Here is a 19,740-nt window from a genome sequence, read left to right as displayed (position 1 = left end):
TTTTAGTTGGCATTTGGTCCTTCACTATGACATGCATATATAGAGCCAATCTCATGTCCTTTTAATATTATTTCAACTTGAGCTCTCCAAATTACTCAGAAGTGTAGTTCACAAGTTAAATATTTTATGTGTTTTAAAGTATAACTTACACTAACATTCCAAAGAATGAGAAGATTTCAGTCCCCATGTCTCTGGCTATCGATATACACACGTTATATATGTGCATACATACACACTTACTACCTGTTGGTAACTAATTTTTTTTTTTTTAGTTTGAATATCACTCATTCAGTCAAGTGATATTTCCAGAACGTAGGTGGTAGCCTTGGACACAGGGCTTTTGAAGTACAGTTCCTATCTGAAAGCAGTGGTTCTCAGCTTGGGATGACTGTGGGCCCCCACCCCCTGGGGACATTTGACAATATTGGGAAACATTTTTGGTTGTCATTTCTGATGAGGCGTGGGTTGGACTAATATCTGGTGTTTACAGGTCAGGGAAGCAGCTCAATATCCTGAATTGCACAGGATAGCCCACACAACAAACAATTATCTGGTATAATACATCAATATTGCTGAGGTTGAGAGACTCTGTCTTAAAAGATCTCATAATCTCAGAGTAGGAGGCAAGGTATATTATTAGATCAATGGAATTAAAATTGTAAGTGCCAAGAAAAACTATTTGTGGCAGAGATACAAAGGGAGATGTTGTCAACTTTCCCTGGAAAAGACTAAAAGACTTGAGAAAGTGATATTGAGCTGAAGGGTGTGAGAGGGGTCAAGGAGCAATCGTTTCAGGGAGAGAAATAGCTGGAATGAAGCCATGGAAATATAATATTACAACTACCTTAATTAAGCTGGAATTCAAAATGGTGTAATGGAGCCCTGTGAAAAGTAAGTCCAACTAAACCAGTTGTCAAAGACTCAGTGATCAAGATTCAGTTGTACAAGCTAAAGAATTTAGATGTCATCCTATGGTCAAAAGAAATCTACTGGAAAGATCCATGGGATAAAAGACTGTTGATTAGTTTTGTTTTTGTTTGTTTGTTTTAAATAGAGAAAAAAATACCTCTGGCAGCCAAGAGAAAACTATATGAAAACAAAAATGATTAGAAGCATGAATGTCAATTTAGTACAAGTTAAAAGTCCAGAGAGCTGCCCTATCTCACTAAAAGTGGTGTTGATTGTAGCTGCTGTGTAATGATAATGTGTTAAGGAGACTGGCTGGATGGAAATTACCTCTCCACCAAATGTGGCTGTTGAGATATCAAATCATTTTTTTTTTAAATGAGTTATTTGTAACACTGGTAGTAGACTAGTTCCTTTAAGGAGATGATCAGAGGAGAAAACCAGTCCTCTGAAAATGCTAGTATTTAAATTATTAAGCAGAGAAAGGGAAAAGAACTTTCGTGTGCTGTGACAAGTAGTCAGAAGAGATATGATGGGGACAAAAAAGGTGGCATATTGAGATAGAGCAGAAGGGTATCTGGTCACTATTTTGAAATTAAGCTGATGCAGAAGAATGTCCTTTCCACTATCAAATCCACCAAATTATAAAGGAAGTACTTTTGAAATACTTAGAGTAAAGAATCAAGAAAGAGGACTCCTTAGATCCCAGGGGGGAAGAAAGAAATTCAAGGTAATTAATTAATTATTTATTTATTTTTTAAGAATTCAAGGTAATTCTTTAGCTATAATCAGAGGTCCACATTCTCACAGAGTTACCAGAACTGGGGAACTGACCCTAATTGCTGAGTCTGATGCTTTCATACCCTCCCAGAGGAGCCCAGGACACAGGGCATATACAAGGACACTGGACATATATAACCTGCAAGATCCTTTGAGACAGGAAGTTATTTTGCTGCGTTCTTGAAAGTGGAACTAGGAAAATGCCAACTGGAAGTTGAAATGAATCGTTTTGGGGAAACTGGCAGTATGAAACAGCTCTAAGCAAACTCAGAGTTCCAAATGGCTACTGCTTATGTGGTGGAAGAATGACAAGTTGGGAACTTAACAAAAGTCCTAATATAAATTCAGTGACACCAAGGTCACAATAGGGGGAATATGAGCTGCACTTAGGTGGGGGCTGCTGTGTACTGGGGCTCCTGAAATACCCCGTGTCACTGTGCTCAAGGTGCCATAACAAAATAGCACTGCCTCCGTGGCCTAAACAACAGATACTTGTTTTCTAGCAGTTTTGGGGCTAACAGTCCAGATCAAGGTGTTACCAGGGCTGATTTCTGGTGAGACCTCTCTTCTTGGGTTGTGGCCATCTTCTCTCTGTAGACTCACTTGAGGTTTCTACTGTGCACTTTCTTCTGGCGATGCTCCCTATAGGAACACCAGTCCCATTGGATTAGGACCCCAACTCTGTGACCTCATTAAACCTTAATTATGTTTTTAAAGAGCCTATCTTCAAATGCAGTCTTTGCGGGTTCAAGGTTTCAACTTGTGGATTTTGAGGAGACAGTACAGTCCATAAAAACCTCCAGGAAAAAAAAAAACCCTCCAGGAAGATGACTTAAGAGTAAAATATTAAAGTCCCCTATGGAAACTCAAAAGAGAGTCAGAACATGCAACAAACAGAATTCACAACCTAGAACTAGAGATAATAGAACTCTCTGGAAGAGACTTGAAAATATCTGTGTATAAGCTTACATAAAGAAAGAAAAAGCACAGACATCAGACCCAGAGAAGGACCCCGATCTTGAGCTGTGGAGCATTGGAGCTGTATGATTTGAAGGTTGTGAGCAAACACATTGGTAATGATGTAGGTAAGTGTAAATAAGCATTAGTAACTTGGAAATAGATTTGATTAAATTATCCAGACACGCAGCATAGGTGCAAAGATAAAAAGAAAATAACATAGCCTACTTTGGAAGACAGAGAAGAAAAATTTTCAGAAGAGGAGACTAGAAATGAAAGACATGATGGCTCTCAGTATTTTCCTGGACTGAAAAGGGATGCCAGTCTTCAGAATGACTGAGCGTACCACGTCCTTGACAGGATGATTAAAAACAAATCTACACCTAGATACATCGCAAAGAAACTTCAGAACTCACACCAACAGAAAATCTTGGAAGCGATCAAAGATGACATATCTGTTGCAATCAAAGGGATGAAGATTAGAATTACAGGTGCTGTCCTACAGTCATGTGGGGACAAGTAGCATCGTGGAGGGATAACTTCAGAGGGTGGATGAAAAGTAATTGTTAAGATACAAATCTGCACTCACCCAAACTATAACTCAGGAGTAGATCTAAAGTTTTTTTAAATACTCATAAAAAATACTGTGAGGATTAAGAACTCAATCTCACTGAAAAACAAAACAAAACTATTGCAGCATGAAAATCAGTAAGAGGCAATCGAACCCCCTCCTCTGAAAATAAGGATGGGATGGTGAAGGATGATGTTTACTTTGGTAAACATTTAGATAAGTGGAAGTAACCCTGGACTGTAAAAATAATATGGATGATTGGATAGATGGATTGGTGGATGATACATATTACTAATTTCTTTGTCATTTAAGATGAGGTGTCTTACAAGGCACAACCAAGATGACGTGGTCCATTAGGGGAACAAGTTTGGTGTGGATCTTATTGGCGAGGAGATTAGATTTACTGATTATTGGTAAACTCTAACCCATAGATGTTTAAATTTTATGAGTGAGCACCAACAGAAAAGAAAGAGAATATGTAGTCTCTAGATAGAAGGAAATGGAAAGGCGGGATAAAGAAGACTGCATGACTTGAACAGGATAAAAATGTGGACATAAAGGATACAGATGAACTAGAGGATAATGGTTTTCTCTGGGAGGAAAGAGTGAAATTGGGGAGGATTGCAAAGTGGTCTCCTATTCTTTCTAAGGTAGTTTATTTGTTAAACTAAGGTACACTACCTTTCTAAGGTAGTGTATTTGTTAAAAACAAATAAACCAATAAAGCAAAATATTTAATGTTAGTTAAAACTGGACAGATGAGATTTGTTGGTTGTAGCTACTTGACATGTTTCTTTATTATCTAATTGTTTTTTTTTTTTTACTTAACTATATTAACAAGTTCCTAAAAAATGTGCATTGGGGTTGGATACAACCATGCCCTTACCGCGTATTACTGTGTAACTTGGGTGAATTTATTCAATTTCTTTAGGTTTCGCTTGCTTCATTTTTAAACGTGTACAATGATAGAATATTCTCTACCTTCCGGGGCTGTTTTAACAACGTAAAGTGTGTGCATGGTACCTGGAGGAAATATGCGTCCAGTGTATGGTAACTGATGTGAGTAAAGCCGCAGTGAGAGCATGAAACCAAAGGAGAGTCTTTAAATCAAGAAAGGAGGTGTCACCTGTTACACACTGAAGCAAAATGTCCACATAACTGACCGTTGGATTGAACTGGTGAAGTTTACCTGGGCAGCTTGGGGGGATTGGTGAGAACAGAAGACGGTGGGCCGGAGTTGAAGAGGGGAGAGGACAGATGAGAAAAGGCTTGCAGCACATTGTGTAAAACAAGGAGGCAAGGAAAAATCATGTACTTATTTATAGAAGCCGGAGAGAAAACAGATTTAAAAATGGGAGACTGCAAATGTGAACTATTTCAAGTAGTTTGGTTGTGGAAGAAAATAGGTCAGTGACTAGAGGTAGACAGAGGCTCGTGTGTGTGTGTGTGTGTGTGTGTGTGTGTGTGTGTGTGTGTGTGAGGCAGTGGTAAGGATTTTGGCATGTTAACGGACTGAAAGGAGAGCTCTGGTGGGAAGGGGCAAGGTGAGAAAACAGGAACCGAGGTAGAGCACTGAGGGCTCAAGGTCCCAGAAGGGGCAGGAGGGGTTGGGGTTCAAGAGCACCCATGGAAGAGTTGGCCTTAAGCAAGAGAGAAGTAGGTTTTCTGAGATGAAAAGGCAGTGGACTGTGATGCTGCCGGTGGTGGTGTCTGCATCTTCCCTATCGAGGGTGAGAACTCAGGCCTTGAAATGCTCCATGTTTCCTATGATGGAAAAAGTGGATTAAGACCCAACTCCTCTTCTCTCAAGAAGGGTTCTTTTTTTTCTTTCTTTCTTTCTTTCTTTCTTTCTTTCTTTCTTTCTTTCTTTCTTTCTTTCTCTTTCTTTCTTTCTTCTTTCTTTCTTTCTTTCTCTCTCTTTCTTTCTTTCTTTCTTTTTTTTTCTTGTGAACAATCATCGTTTGACACTTCAAATCAGCACACATGTTTCTCGAAAGTTCCACAGAAGGGATGATGTGTCAAAGTTACTGGCTAAGCCTTTGGGAAATAAACAGGAACCAAGACTCCACATTTCCATGTCCTCTACAAAATCAGCTTTCCAAAAATAGCCTCATACAAGCTGTAGTCACAGTTGAATGTCATGTTTCTATTATTGTGATGACATAAAATCATTAAACCACTGCTAGTAGTAAAAGCAGTCATGTCTGGTAATAGAACTGCTCTGTGCCCACGCGAAGGGAATTGTATTTTAAATGACACACGGAGAGCAACGTCCTCCGGAGGGGAGTGGCATGAACTGAGGTTTTACTTCCACAGTGATTTATTAAATGTCCTCTCTGCTATTTCTGTAGTACTTAAGCTCTTGGTTCTGATGAGCGGTGTCAAAATTTCAAAGAAGTTCTAGAAAAAAAAATTTAGTCATTTGCTGAACTTTTGTGTATTTCTTGTATTTAACGTAGCTGGAAAAAATATTAAAAGTTTCCAATATCAAGACCCAAACCCACTCCCTCAATCTCTCAAGGCTCTTGGTCTGGACCTCTCATTACATCTTCTCTTAACTCCTATCACGCAAGCAGAATTATGACCACATACTACATACGGGTCCTAATGCTCACACAACCCAGCGAGAGAGAGGTGGCCATGGGGAAATGAGTACAATGGACATTTCAAGACTGAATTCAATCTTCCCAATATCAATTGGAATTCAAATTCCGGTCTGAATTTAAAAAATGAAATTAAAAAAATTAAAAATAAATAAATTAAAAAATGAAATTTAAAAGAGACATTGAATTAAATGTCTCTCTCAGGTTCTGAACCTATTACAAATGGACCAGGAAGTTTTGACTTCCTCAGGCATTCAGACATCAATGCCATCATTAGTAAAGCTGAACTGAGAAATACGCTTTGTATATAAGGCCAAAAGAGACTTCCCATCATCCCCCTAAAACTGGGCCCTGCAGTACCTCGTGAGAGAGTCTAGTTACAGAGCCAGTTCATTGCATGTAGGAATAGAAACTGCCTCTCACCTCTCACGAGTAGTTGGCACAGGTGCACTGACCTACAGTAGAGCCCTCTTCTTGTGGGGAAGGGAATGGTCAGAGGTGAGGATTGGCATCTATCTAACTCTTCTAACAGAACCGAATCCCAATCAGTCTGGGGAATGGATAACCTCCCCAGATATAGCGTGTCCTCTTCTCCATGGCCTCTCATTATATCAGTTTTATTAATTTAATACACTGAAGAGTCTCATTCTCTTTTACGTAATGAACTTCTCAAGAATGCCAGGTGTGTCAATCAAAGCCAGGCCAAGACGCCAGTCAGACCACACACCGGGACTGATAAAGGACATTATATTGGAGGCATTCACCAGGGGAGGGGTCTGGGCTCTCCAACTGCCCACTGTGCTTTGGGGACAGAATGCAAGGATTCAGCAAATTGAAACATTGGGCTTCAGGAGGCTTTCATGAAACTTGATTAGGAAAGTAGGAGCCCCACCCCCCCACCCTGGCACGGTTAAGAGCTGGAATCCATCAATGGTGTCAGCATTGTCCTGGCGCCAAGTCCTGTTCTGCCAAGTTGGACAGCCATAGTTGTGAGGACATAAGCCTCTTCTCTGACAGGATCGGTGTGCTGGCCTGAGAGCCTGAAGGGTTCCAGCTCTGACATATTTGACCATGACCAAATCTGCTACCTCAGCATCTCAGTAAAACTGATTGCTTAAGCACTTTCCCTAGCCAACTTCCACGTGCTCTGCGGGAGGCCACATCCTCTTTTGGGGGACTGGCAAGCAGGGCATAGGCTTTAGAAAAGCTAATTCTTCTCAGTGTTGGCCTGACTTGTCTTCTCATTTGGCACCAGGGTGCTGAGTATGGTGTATTGTAATATATCACTGTTGAATAAGGAGATAATGCAGAGGAAGGAATAAATGAATAATTAAGTAAGGAGACAGTGTCGTCACCGGGCTAGCTTTCCTTCACACCACCCCTCCGTTCTCCTCTTTGAAAGGTGTCTAGGGACTAAGCAGGAGTCTTCTTTGTCTCTTTTCCATAAGAAATTTCTCTGACCTGGAACGAAGATTTAACCTGGTCATCAAATGATGCCGATCACATTGGCAACAGAGTCACCGATTATAGAATAAGGGCTCTCTATGTCTCTTCATGAAAGCCCTCAAGTTTATTTTTTAGTTCCTTTTAAGATGCGATATGATCTCCTTATTTGTCCTAAAAATCCCCTGGAATTAAATCCTAAATTTTAATAATAGCTAGCATTTTTGGATGATCACTATGTGCGGGTGCGGTGATAAACACTTGACATAGATTATCTCATTTAATCCTCACAGAAACCAAATGAAGTGTTTACTGTCATTATCCCTATTTGATGAAGAGGATACTGAGGCTCACAGAGAATTAACTTGTCCAGAATCATCTAATATCGAGTAATCACGAGTGAATGAGCTGAAAGCACACACAGAAGCCGGGACCGGACTTTGACTGAGGGGAGAACTTACAGAGACAGAACAGTAGCAGGTGAGCAATCTTCTTGATGCCAGTTACACAAGGGAACCGGGCCACAAGTCATAAGACTCAGAAGGGACCCCAGTCTTGAACCGTGGGGCCCAGAAGCTGCGGGTGGAGGAACCACCGCCCCTTCTCTAGGATGGTTTGGAGCTGAGGTCCAGACTTTGTATTTGCAGGTCTATGCTGTAGCAGATGTGTAGCTTCCAGCCGGAATCCTCGACCTCAGCATTCATGAATGAGAGTTTACCAGCCCAGGTCACAAAGGTTAATCCTTGGCTATGGCCTAGCCATTAATTGGCAGAACTTTTATCCAAGTACCTTACTCTGATGAATGCCAGAGTCTCCCAGTCTGATAAGATGGGCAAGGAGAACCTGAGATAACGCTCCCTACGTGCATTTCAAGGGGCAGCACGGTCCACGGTACACACCTTTCCTGCCCTGTATTTTTGTCTCTTGCTTCTAGTGGACCATTTGAAATATTTATGTAGTGTGCACCCACGTCTGGCCCTTACAGCTCACCATCCTGGTGCTACGTGCTCCATGAGAATGCGAAATTTAATTAGGCTCTGAGTCACTCTAGGAGGATATGTTGTTGACCATGGATTTGATAGGCTTATCCTCTAGGATTTGAGGGGGCGGGGATAGGTGGGGACAGGAAAGCGCCTAAGAAGTAGGATTTCTTGGAGGAAATGAAGTCACAGATACGGAGGTTGCGACTTCTGTGCTGTGAGTGGGCATGTTTAGGAGATTTTATACCAGAGTTGATGATATTAAGGAATTTGTGTCATTTAGGTCATGCAGTTTGAGTTGTCACATTGAATTTTATCTGTATATGTCTCAGCATCTAATTTCATGATTTCCAGTGTTCCTCAGTTTCACTTTATGAATTTATAAACTTTATAAAATGTCTTGAGCTAAGAGAAATTGTCGGTAATTTAACAGTGAAAACACCTTTACAACTAAGTAAGAGGTTTATGAGGTCAGGGCTGCGATCTGTTTTGTTAATTGCTGTGTGTTCCCTGTGCGTAGACGTCAGTCAGAGCAAAGTTGTCACTCCATGAATATTTATTCTTTGAGCAGGAAAGTAATGATGACTCTTTGGCTACGAAAATTGATTATTAAATCATTTGAATTCTCTTGGAATATGAAAGTTTTGCTTTTAGTTACGTGTATTTATTAAAATAGGTAGAGGTGAAGGGAAGGATTTTTCATACCAAGAATTCTTTACATGTGAATATAATGAGATGGAAAAAGTGATCACCTTTTCTTATTTAACACCTCCAAATCATTTGGTTTTCAGTGGGAAGGGCCAATATTTCCAGAATATATATATTTTTTAAATCTTGTGATTACACATACTTTCAGATGTATAGTAGTATATATATGCGTGTGTGTGGTGGAGGGTGACTCATGATTTGAAAAGTGTACTCATCTCTGGTGATCATCCATTGTTTTGACTATATAACCTCCTCCCCTGCGCAAAAACAAGACAGGAATGTCCAATAGGGAAGAGCCAAATAAATCCTTAGTTTCAAAGTCCTACAAGTAATCCCAACTCGGAAGAGTATGGAACGGACAAGGTGAGGGAACCACCTAATGTTTTCCCCTGTGAACATTTCCAGTCTAATCTTACAGGCACAATATGAAGCCGTCATGTGTGAGGGTTCTGCTGGGCATCAGTGCTGTGACAAGTAAATAGAAACTCCTCCAGGCCACGAAAAATGTCATGGTTCTAAATATAGCTGCACTTTTATGTCAACGGAACTTCAAGAAGATGTGAAGGTTTCTGGAGTATTAGTTGAAGTCAGTCTTCTGTTTTGACTTCTGTAAATTTGCTTTGGGGTGTGTGTGTGTGTGTGTGTGTGTGTGTGTGTTTCTTTTCCTGGCCCTTATCCATTTGACTTTCTTCCCAATGACCCTCTCTCTGACTTTTCTTTAGATAATTTGAGAATACTGACTGTAGAGATGCCAGGGGTGAAAGGGATCTTCATCCCCAGTGAACTCCAAATAGCAACTTTCTTGTCTCATTCCCAGAGGAATTTTTTGTAATCTTGTTGGAAGCATTTCTGCTGTACTGTAATGTCTACAGGAAAGAATGATGAACAAATCCTCTCATTAACTACATTTTAATGGGCTTTGTTAAAGTCAGCTCACCCCAGTCTCAAAGTGAAAACAGAAACAAAAATCCTGACCTCACAAATGAAATATAATGAAAACAATATAGTAAAGACAGTGTAGACTCTATCACTGAAATTTAAACTTTTTAGATCCTAGTGGCTTTTTTTAAATGCTGAAGAATTCTATCCTTATAAAATAAATATATACATAAAATCTGCAAAACAAGTTACAGCTACTTTCGAGAGATGTATTTGAGAAAGTCTTTTATTGTATTCTATAGAAATATCTTGATATCACATTAAAACCCCCATATTGTCACTGTTTATTGTCAGACCATTGCAATCCATGCATCACAAGACCATGCCATGCATGTCATGGGTTGAATGGGTTACAAGTGTGCTGGGATCATAAACCTTTTCTGCTTTTAGGCAGCAAGATAAGGTCAAGGCAACTAAACCTGAAGCGTCTTTCTCCTCCCATTGTGAGTAAGCATGACAGTTTTCCCTAGTAAGCCATCCAAGCCTTATTTTCCACGTGATCCTTAACATGAAATAGTTTGAAAACACTGCTGAAGAATCATCCACTTATTCTTTCCATGGATGCTTCTGGAATACCTCCTATTTATGAACCAGTGAATTAGATAGGAGTGGGATAATAAAGGTGACTAAAGCTTATTTTGTGACCTTGAGGAAGTCAGAGCCTACCACTAAGCATACTACCACCCACCATATGTGTAGACTTACTGGAACACAGAAGAGAGTCAGCCTAATTTAATTTGGAATGAGAAATGGGCTGAAGACACATATCACCAAAGAAATGATACTTAACCGAAGTTTGCGGGTTAAGTGGAGTTTACGAGGAAGGGTGTATGTTGTGATACTACTGTTTTTCCAATAAATAGTTTTCTATTACAAGATTTTTAATGGTTGCATACTATTAGCAAGGTGTGGATAGAACACAATTTAATTGAGCTCTTTTTAGGCTAATTCTATTTTTTTGGCAGCTGTAAACAACGCTGATATAAAGATTCTTACAGCGAAATCATAGAACATGCCCTTCATTCCCTTCGTAGGATAGAGTCCCAGTTGTGAAATCACTGGTTCAAAGAAGCAACACTTTTTAAAAGCTTGACTATATTTTCTCAAGGTAGCATCATAAAAGCGTGTGGCTTTGAGGTCAAACTTTCGTTCCAAGTATAAACATTGTTTTTCTGTTGGTTATTTGACCTAGGTGACCTTCATTACTCGTAGTTTCTCGCTTCAAATGAAAATGAGGATCATAATAATTACCTTAAAAAGCTGCTTTAAAAACTATAGTGGAGGTAAATAAATACCTATGAAATCCCTCTTGTGTTTTTGACAATAGGTACCTTGGCCATAAAATCCAAGTGTCTTAAATATTGTAGGTTAGCGTCATTCATGTATTTCCAGCAGGGAATGTGCACGTCTAAAATAACTGTGTGGTGTAGTTACACACAGTTCATCATATGGCCCAAATTTAAAAAAAAAATCTGACCCGTTGTCCATATAAATAACTTTAGAATTTGATCTGAAAGACAGAAAAGTTCTAGCCCTCAATGAAAAGACAGAAGCCCGGAATAAAATCCTCTTTCTTCCACTTATTTCCTGTGTCGCTTAATTTCTCTGACTCTCAGTTTTATGACTTGGAAAAAAAAAAAAGCATAAGGTCACATTTTCGTTCTGCTTTAAAGAATCAAATGAGCAATGTAAATAAAAAAAGATAGATAATAGATAGATCTCTAAATTGCTATTCTGATATAACCTATTATTCTTATTGGTTTTTAAATCTACCATGAATCTTTTTACTGATTGGGAGAGAAGAGGCAGCAGGCAAGAGTGTACCCTTCCCTCATGCTTGTCAGTGGGTTACGCATTTTTCATATTCTATTGATGTGGGGCATTGACTGGAAGGATTGGGATTTATTTTTGAACTCCTGTCAGCACTCCATAATTAACATTGCCCAGAAGAGAAATGCTATTTTGCCTCCTGCATCATCAACACACTGTCAGCAAATAAGGAAGGCATCGTCTTTGCCATTATTACTGCTAATGTATGAAGCAGAAAAGAACAGCTGGATTTTCACACACTGGGCTGTTGGAAGCACTGGCATTTAGTGAGATTTATTTTCAATTTCTACCTGCTTCTATTTGCCTAAAAACATCTTTAAAGGGGAAAAATATATCATTTTTATCCCAAAGCTTATTTTTAACCTCACAATTTAGGAGTTTACTGATTTCAATTTACCGATCTCAAAGTTGTTTATCTCAATGTCATTTTTTTTCTCCTTGACAAAAGAATGCAAAGCTAATTGTCGATTGCTCACTGGCTATTTTACTCCTCTACCTTTACTCTTCTATTGTCTCTGTGTCCTAAATTTCCTGTACTGTTTTAATTCTCTCTCTGGTCTCCAGTTTTGCTTAATATTCATAGTGGCAATGAGTAGGGATAATCTTTTAGAATGAAAGAATTGAAAAAAAAAATAGAATGAAGAATTGTAGGGGCTAAATCTTGCTGCAATCAGATGGCAATAGTGAGCTCAGAACTTTAAAAAGGCAAATCAATCAATCGATCAATCTGTAGCCTCCATAGTTACAGTGTGCTAAAATTAAGTAGTCTAAGGTTATTTTCTTTGAGGTTTTTGTTTTTGTTTCTTCAATGACACAATGGTAATGTGAAATAGTACAGCCATCATAAAGCAATTTGATGCTAAAAAGCTAAACGTAGTTTAATGTTAAACATAGTTACCATTCTGATCTGGAAATCCTACTTAAAGGTGTGTACCTGAGAGAACTGAACATACTGTCAACCAAAAACTTGTATGTGAATGCTTATAGCAATTTTATTCATAATAGCCCTAGAGTGGAAACAGGCCAAATATATGTCAACTGATGAATAAATGAACCACATAGAGTACTTCATACAATAGAAAATTATTTGCCACTAGAAAGGAATGAAGTGTAGATGCACGCTTCAACATGTGTGAACCGCGAACTCATGGGCAGGAAAAGGGCAGATACAAACGGCCATGGATTCTATTACTCCTCTTACATGGTCTGTCCTAAAAAGGCAAATCCACAGGAACGGAAGAGTAGATTACTGGTGGCCAGAGGTAGGGTACAAGAGACCCTGAGGGGAGATTGCTAGTGGGCATGGGATTTCTTTATGAAGTGATGAAATATTCTAAAATTACATATCTATAATCATTGTACAACTTTGTGAATGTACTAAAAACCACTGAATTGTACACTTTCTTCCCCGCCCCCCTCCACCAAGGATCTAAAAATGAAAAAGGAAGTGGATGAATTATGTACTTTAAGCGAGCAACTTTTTGGTATGGGAATTGCATCTCAATAAAGCTTCTACAGAAAAAAAGTAACACATCCATTAATAAAACATAGAAACTGGGAATGGCGGAAATGAAGGGGAAATGATGACTAAACAATTTATCATCATAAGCTTTTCATGTTAAACATTCTTTATAAACATTTCTATTTTTAAAAACCCCAGAATATCTTTTCACTAAACGAACCATGATTTACTTAAATATTTTTTTTTTGTTTCAGTTGTAGGTGTTTGCCAACTAACTATTCACTAGTCTAGATTTTTGTTTTTTCATTTTTATTGAGAACCAAGCAAAGTGTCTGTGGTCACTGATGCAAACCTGGTATCGTTACTCCAGAAGTAGTTACCAACTGGCAGCCTGGTAATCCAGAGCTATTTGTCCTATTACTTGGACCACTGCTGTCACTAGAACTCATCGTAGGAGTAGACTCCTACAACGACATGGCCAATGGTGATTGAGGGTGTTCTGCATATACCCCTTATTTGGAGGAAAGTGGGAGGTCTGTTTTCCCTTCATTCAAAACAGATTTCAAGGCTTCACCTAGCTAAATGCTGCAGGCAGGTAATTCGTGAACCAGTAGACCATAGACTGACGGCCCAGGATGGAGACTAGAACAATAGGGTAGTGGAGAAGCTTCACGTGTCTTTTTACTAATGCAAGATTTAGTACATTTAAGGATATTACAATGAGATCAAATCAAATTTATTCCAGAATAAACAAATGAGAGTAAGAAATGGAGGTCAAATTGTGCTTTCATGGTTCTATATACAGCAGTTAGATCTCCGGGAAGGAACTTAATGCAAGTTGATGTGTGATTGTTCCAGTTTTAAAAGAATGTAATTCCGTTTATGTCTGGTTTCATTAAGGCTGTTGGGAGAGCACTTGAGTAATTCAAAGAGAAGAGAAATGTGAAAGGTACCAAGTGTACGTACAGAAGTGTGTATTCATCCTACATTCTCCTGTTATAACATGCGTGAGTCTGTCAACCTTAATGTGCAAAGTCTGTTATGATTTCATCTTGTATAACTGAGAGCTAGCAACTTTGCCACTCAGAGAAGTAATATGATCATTCTAAATTTGTCGCACGGAACCTTTGTAGTTTGTGACACGCTCACTACGTGGCAGAGACGATTCAGGGAGTAGACGTAAACAGACAGTCATGTGACCTGTTGGTTAGTGATGGATGCTTAAACTAAATTAAAATGAATGGGCTAACACTTTCTCTGTCGGTTTTCATCTCTTCAACCTCCCAGCTATTTATGAAAGGGAGATATTTGTATGAGAAAAGATCCCAATTGGGGATTAATGCCCAAATCCCTACATAATTTCACACAATATAAACAAATGTTATCATAGGACTTTGTATGTCACCAAGCCATTTAATGGAGTGATTAACATATATCCTTTCATAATCCTGTGCAAATGTTTTCCCCCTATTAAAAAAAAAGTGAGTATAATTGACACATGATGTTATGTTAGTTTTAGGTGTACAACGCAATGATTCGACAACTATTTATGTTATGTTGGGCTCACCGCAAGTGTAGCTGCCATCGGTCACCATGCAAAGGCATTAATGATGTATGGAGACTGAGCATCAGAGCGATTTGAGCTTTTCAATAACCAAAGGATAGAAACAAGTATTAGGAAAGGACATAAGAAAATCAAATCACATTTATGAGGCCCCCATCCTAGCGCTATTTGAGAAGGTTCTAAAATGTTAATGCAGTTAATGCCTTCACTGCTCCAGAAATCACAGGAGGTAGACTGTCTTCTCTCTGAAATAGAGAAAATAAAGCTAAAGGCCCCAAGCATAAGCCTAGTTCCTCACAGATTTTTTGGTGCAGTGCCATACATTTTAGAGCTTACATTTTTTAAAATTTTTTTAAATTTTAGACCACGTGTTCTAAACCCAGTCGTGATACTGGGAAGATGTTCAGCTGTAGCTTTTGTTGTGAAAACTGTATTATCACTGTCTGGCAGCCCTTGATTAATTCCTTCATGTTGTAGTCACCTTCACATTTTATTTGATCCACATATGTTTTTAAAAAGGCTGCAATTCACTCTTTAGTCAAGGCATTGGAAAAGCCCAAGATCAAAAGTAACCTCGATTGAAAACTTTGCTGTGGATAGACTCTTCTATCTTCAAATGTTCGAAATTGTTCTTGGAACAGGACCAGTTATAACCCTCCTAGACCCTCCCTCCACGCACGTTGGTCCTACCCCAAATGAAAGTATAAACAAACACAAAGCAAAAAGTAGTTAGTTGGCCTCGTAGTAACTGGAGGGAGGTGTGAACTCCGTGGCATCCAGTAGGGAGCGATAGAGCGGAAAGAGCACGGTTTGCGCTCACCCTGCAATGAATGAGGAAAGAAGTAAGAATATTGCAAGGTAAGCCCCATTCTTAGAAAGTTCCATCCTGTGTCTTTTCTCAATCGTGCTCCTTTCCATTGGTGTAGTTTTGGGAATGTTGGTAGGTTTGGTGGAGTCCATGGCTGACGACCAAGAAGGATTTCTCCAGAAGTCTTTGGTGCAAAATGGTGGTTTTATCAAAGCACGGGGACGGGACCCATGGGCAGAAGAGCTGCTGCACCGGGGCTGGGGCTGGGGGGGCGGTGATTATATACTTGGGAGTAGGGGGTAAGGAAAAAAGGAGGGTTTCAAAAGAACTTTCATAAGCCAGAGAGGACCTACATGATACCACAGGCCTTGCCATTGTCAACCTAAGGTGGCTCCTCCCTGTGGTGAAGCAGTAACATCAAGACCCTTGGGACTTTCCTTCTGTATGTTAGTTTATCGCTAAGAATGCTTGTTCCTAGTAAATCACTAAGACTTTTGTAAACTGAGGGAGACTCCTATTTCGCAGAACTGTGATCTCTATGAGGTGGCCTTTGTTTTGCCTTCCGTTTAGCCTAGGGACAGCCAGGAGCGCCTGAGGAGTGTCGCACCCAGCCCACCCGGGAGTGCGGGGCAGGGGGCCGTGGGTGTCAGCTTGTGCTTTGTCCTCAGCTCGTCACCTTCTGCACCATCGTTGAAGGGTCTGCAAAGAATAACCTGCGAGGCTCAGTTGCTCTCCAGTGAATGAAGCTCCTTTGCTCTGCTCACTCCCTTCCCGGGCTGGTTGCCTGGAGGCAGGAGGCCTGAGGCCCTGGTGCCTCTCCTCCCATCGGGCACTTGGGGTCCTACCTCCAGGACATGGTAGGCAGGGTGTCCTAAACAACAGCAGCGTGTTTCCTAGCAGTTCTGGAGGCGGGAAGTCCAAGTCTAAAGTCAGGGTGCCTGGCTGGGTTTTGGGGAGGCCCCCCACCCTGGCCCCCTGACGGCCATTTTCTTGCTGTGGTCTCCCTCAGGTGGTCTCTCCCCTGTGTGCACCTACTGGGTCTCTTTTCTGGGAAAGACACCGGTCCTATCAGCATTGGGCCCCACCCCTTTGCTCTCTTGTATTTACCCTCAAGGATCTCCTCGAAGCTCCTGTCTCCACACAGTCCTACTGGGGGCTGGAGCTATAGGGTGTGAGTCCTGGGGGGACAGTTCAGTCTGTACACATACGGTTACTTTACTTGGCTCAGAGCAGTTTTATTCCACCCCCGAGACCTTAATAATCACCAGAGGGATGGACAAGGGAGTTTTAAAAACCAATGCCCAGGTCTTAGCCCAGAACAATGAAACCAGAATCTTCCAGGCCAGGAAAGGGCATAACCAGCATTTTTTAAAAGCTCTCCATTTGGTAATTTGTATATAGGATCGGAAACCAGAGACTAAGGTGTTTAGGGTCTGTTGGCCTGATCCACGTTGCATAGCATGTTGTGAGTCCCACTGGGGAAAAGGAAGGAGGAGTTAGTGCTGGCATTGTAAGCAGTTTCCAATATACTTAGGAATATATGCCACGTATCATGTTTATTGTAATCCATGCACCGTGTTATGTATGACCTCGGAAAATAGACATTTATACTATAGACCATGGTATCCTTGGGAATGTAAGTACGGTTCAAATTCAGATCCCACAACCTGGACATTTCCAAGAAAAATAAGAATGACACTACCACCCTCCTTGGTTATGAGATGAAATGAGATTTTACATGCAGAGTCTCAAGGAGTCCGTCTCAAGGAACTGTTAACAACAGTTCAAGAAATCAGGTGGAAAGAACATAAAGTGTGTATTTTGTTCATGTTTTCCCTGATCCACTAAGATCCTCAGGCTTTGGAGCAGGAGTGTGAGAAGGTATCCCCGCTCAGCCTCACCAAGCTGAATTTTGCGTACCGAGGTGGTGAGGCCTGGGATGGTGGTGGGCCAGGTGCAGATAGTGAGTCCTTCTGAAGCAGGTGGTTAGGGTCACGGCAGAGATCCCGGGAAAACCGAGTCAATGCCTAGCTATTCCTGCTGCTTTTTGAGCTTTGCGAGGAGCAGAGGGCCCCGGCAGAGAACAGAGGCAGCCCGTCCTAGGCCGTTCTGGTTCTGTGGGATTATGAGATTGTTTTGTGGTACATTTTAAGAATCCACAACCCTGGGCAGCCCAGGTGGCTCAGCAGTTTAGCTCTGCCTTCAGCCCGGGGTGTGACCCTGGAGACCCGGGATCGAGTCCCATGTCGGGCTCCCTGCATGGAGCCTGCTTCTCCCTCTGCCTCTTTCTCTCTGTCTCTCTCAATCTGTGTCTCTCGTGAATAAATAAATAAAAAGTAAAAAAGCCAATGTCTTTTGCCTCTAGAGATGTTCCCTTATTGTCAGGAGGCTTGAGGAGGAGGAAGGCCTGGTGGTCTGATAGTCTGCATCTTGATGAAGTTGCCTTGGAAAGCTTTCCTGGGCTCTGTGCGCATCCGTGTCGTAGGTGAGCGTGCAAGGGGCTGAGGTGGGTTTCCTGGGCCTGCCTGGCCTGCACCAGCTGTGCACAGAGCCACTGGCTACCAGGAGCATTTCTCCTGGCCTGCCTGGTAGTGCGGGCCTGGAGCCCAGAGTCTCCTCCACAAGGTGCAGCCCCCAGGAGCCCGGCCACGCAGGTGGGTCGTGTGGCCCTGTTGGCCCGGGTGCCGGGGCTCCCAGGGTGGGCTCACGGCCACAGCTTCCCAAGGGCTCACAGCTCCCCCATGCCTGCAGCCCCACTGTCCCCGCTCGCCAGTGGCCTGCCACCTAGAAGCTGGGCGGTGACCACCAGCCTCCGACGGGGGACGGCCTCCTTCGGACATTGGGGGAGCCCGATGACCTTGCCCGGCCTCTGTCCCTGGGAGGCCACAAGCACCTGCCTCCCTCAGGGCCACCGCAGCCAGGCAGCCTCGTGGAAGCTTCTCCTCTGGCCACTTATGGGCCCAGGGGCCTACAGGTCTAAGGGGTTCAAGCCAGGGGTTAAGCCACGGCGCTGCCCCTTTATTTTTCTTCTTTTTTTTTTTTTTTGGCATACCTTTTTCAATATGTGGCTTTGTGTTGCATTATTTGGGGCGAAGGGCCTTGTAACCGTGGCCTCTGTGGCCTGGACAAGCCCTCTGTGCCTCCGTCTCCAAGTTTATCTCAAACCCTCCCTCGTTCTCTACATTTCAGACACACTGGCTTTTTTTTTTTTTTAAACATTTCAAAGTCATTCCTACCTCAGGGCCTTGGTCCTTGGTCATGCTCACAAAAAATCCTCGGATCCAAGCAGGCTGCTACTCCCGTCCATCCCTGCGTGTCTCCTCCAGGTCATCTCCTCGGAAAAGCCTTTCATACCATCCCGCCTAGAGCCAGCCGTCCTCCAGGGGGACCCACAGCACAGCCCATCTCTGTAGTATATGTTGTTGCAGTTGATGATTTTCTTGTGTGTTTACTTGTGGATTTTTTTTTTCTCTTCCTCAAGACCTGCAGGCCAGGATTGTGTCTGAATCGATCATTGTATTCCATGCACCTGGCACACAGCAATTTCAATGAGTATCGTTGGGAGGAAGGGAGGAAGAAAGATCAAGAATGCAAACACATACAAGGCACTCGACATATTTTCGCACTATTAAAGAACACCCATGGTACATCCTAAGTATACATAATTTTTGTCAATCCCATCACAATAAAGCTGGAAAATGAAAAAAAAAAAAAAGGAGGAAGTATTAAACACACACACACACACACATTTTGCTGTCAGTTAGATGATGCCATTCATCACAGTCTTAACTCCGGGAGTTAAGTTCCCAGCTTCCCAGAAGCTAATTTCCAAGAAGGGAAGCTAGGGTAGTTGGGTTAAATCCATGAGTCTGAGAATGTTCTCTTCCCCAGTAGGCAAGCAGTGGCTCTCTCAGAGATTGCTTGGCGGGAGGTCTCTAGACTTGCCCTGTAGGTGACTCTTCGGCTTGTCGGAGGTGGTCCCCTGAGTGAGGATTTGGGCATCCAGCCATTGCTGCCGTGGTCATGCCACACCCGGGATGTTAAATGTTCAAGGCAGGAGATGGTGCCCAGTCAGGTTTGCATTGCTTTCAGCAGGCTAGTTGGCAGAGTTGGAATTTGGCAGGGCCATCCCTGCCTGTATCCCTCCCATCATTTCTTCTTTTACGGGGAACAGCAAAATGCCTATGTG

At 41.7% G+C, this 19,740-nt stretch overlaps 1 protein-coding gene across 21 annotated transcripts in view; it reads left to right on the top strand.

Annotated features, from left to right (window-relative positions):
* Window positions 1-19,740, top strand: part of LRRC4C (leucine rich repeat containing 4C) — a 1,155,475-nt gene that overhangs the window by 223,860 nt on the left and 911,875 nt on the right. For 20 of the 21 annotated variants that reach the window (XM_072759156.1, XM_072759170.1, XM_025991544.2 and 17 more), the window contains one exon: window positions 7,554-7,740. The gene's annotated coding sequence lies outside the window, so the exon portion shown is untranslated. Of the gene's footprint in view, window positions 1-7,553; window positions 7,741-19,740 lie in introns of those variants that run through there. The other variant, XM_072759158.1, reaches the window with a different exon arrangement.

Source organism: Vulpes vulpes, chromosome 5 (genome assembly GCF_048418805.1).
Source record: "Vulpes vulpes isolate BD-2025 chromosome 5, VulVul3, whole genome shotgun sequence".
Classification (NCBI taxonomy): Eukaryota; Metazoa; Chordata; class Mammalia; order Carnivora; family Canidae; genus Vulpes; species Vulpes vulpes.
The sequence above is the reverse complement of the archived record's forward strand: the minus strand, read 5'-3'. Positions and strand labels throughout refer to the sequence as shown.